Raw genomic sequence first — 1,254 nt, forward strand, 5'->3', positions numbered from 1 at the left:
AATAGTTGAAGACTACGAGGTTGATCAATTCCAACTAATCAATTTAGTTGAACCATTACATTTTAAAATTGTGTAGTTGTAACGACCCCGAAACTAAAAGAGCTACTCGTTACTCGTTCTTTTTTCAGCTTGCAAATTGGCCTTTAATTTTTCGTGCATCTCGTTGAGGAAACTCAAGGCTCAACAGAAATTGTCATTTTTTTGCAATTCCCACTTGGCATGTTATGGACAATGAAAGGTTTGAAAATTGTGCTTGCTCTTAACTGCTCTGAGGGTGTTCTTGGTTTTAAGTTTTGTTGTATTTGCTACTTTATTTTTGACGTCTTCTCAATCAAATTCCGTTGGACTGGAGACCTGTCAAAAGTGGGGAGATTTTTTACTATAGATTTGAAGTGTTTTCCAGAGGAGTTGGTTATATATTGATTTTGTCACCTCTGCTACCTAAAAAATAAGTTATTCAGCAATATCATTTTGATATAGTCAGGCTTTGTGGGAGCGTAGTCTCGCTTGTCAAAGTGTGTTTGTCCATTTCAAAGACAACCAAATATCCACACCTATGTAGACAAAAGTAAGAGGACGCTGGCTACGCCCATTGAAACGGACAAACGGCCTGAAGAAGAACTAGCTGCATGTAGGCTCTATAAAACAATCCCACCTTGGTGGTTGCCATTTAATGAGTATTAAGAATGCCAGGGGAGCATTATATTGATCAACAATACGTACGAATATTTGAGAAAGTCAGTTTGGTACAGGATTGGCTTAGGTGGTTTCTGAAAATACTGTTTATTTTAGTTTCAATGTCCAATCACCTGAATTGGTCACCCTGATCGTGGTGGTCGTCCAACGAAAGGCTTGTATTTATTTATTTACTTGTCAACGCCGAAGTCGCGGAAATCGCGGAAATCGCGGAAATCGCTGAGGTCTGATGAGATTTGGAGTGATAGGCTCAAAGGTTAAACTACACTTTAGGGGACACACAGAAGCAGCAGTAAGGTAGGTAGACGAGAGGAGGTGGGGAGGGGGGCGCAAGTGCGCGCAATCCGGCCAAGGCGGATGTACGGTATTGGCGCCCTCGCAAACCAACCAAGCGCCTGCTCATGGCATAGAAAATTGAAGTCTGTTGTTAATTGGGATCTATATATCGGGGATTTTGCCACACCAAAAATATATCCGTGTCGGAAAGGTTCTTCTTGAGAAAGAATTTCAAATCTATGACATTTTGAGCGATGAATTCGGTGATAAATGAGTGAGCTA

General features: G+C 40.8%; 1 protein-coding gene across 1 annotated transcript in view; it reads left to right on the forward strand.

Moving 5' to 3' along the window:
* The window catches only part of LOC131878368 (sin3 histone deacetylase corepressor complex component SDS3-like), a gene marked incomplete in the record, with an annotated part of 3,698 nt that overhangs the window by 249 nt on the left and 2,195 nt on the right, over window positions 1-1,254 (forward strand).

The sequence above is a fragment of the Tigriopus californicus genome, chromosome 3, assembly GCF_007210705.1.
Source record: "Tigriopus californicus strain San Diego chromosome 3, Tcal_SD_v2.1, whole genome shotgun sequence".
Classification (NCBI taxonomy): Eukaryota; Metazoa; Arthropoda; class Copepoda; order Harpacticoida; family Harpacticidae; genus Tigriopus; species Tigriopus californicus.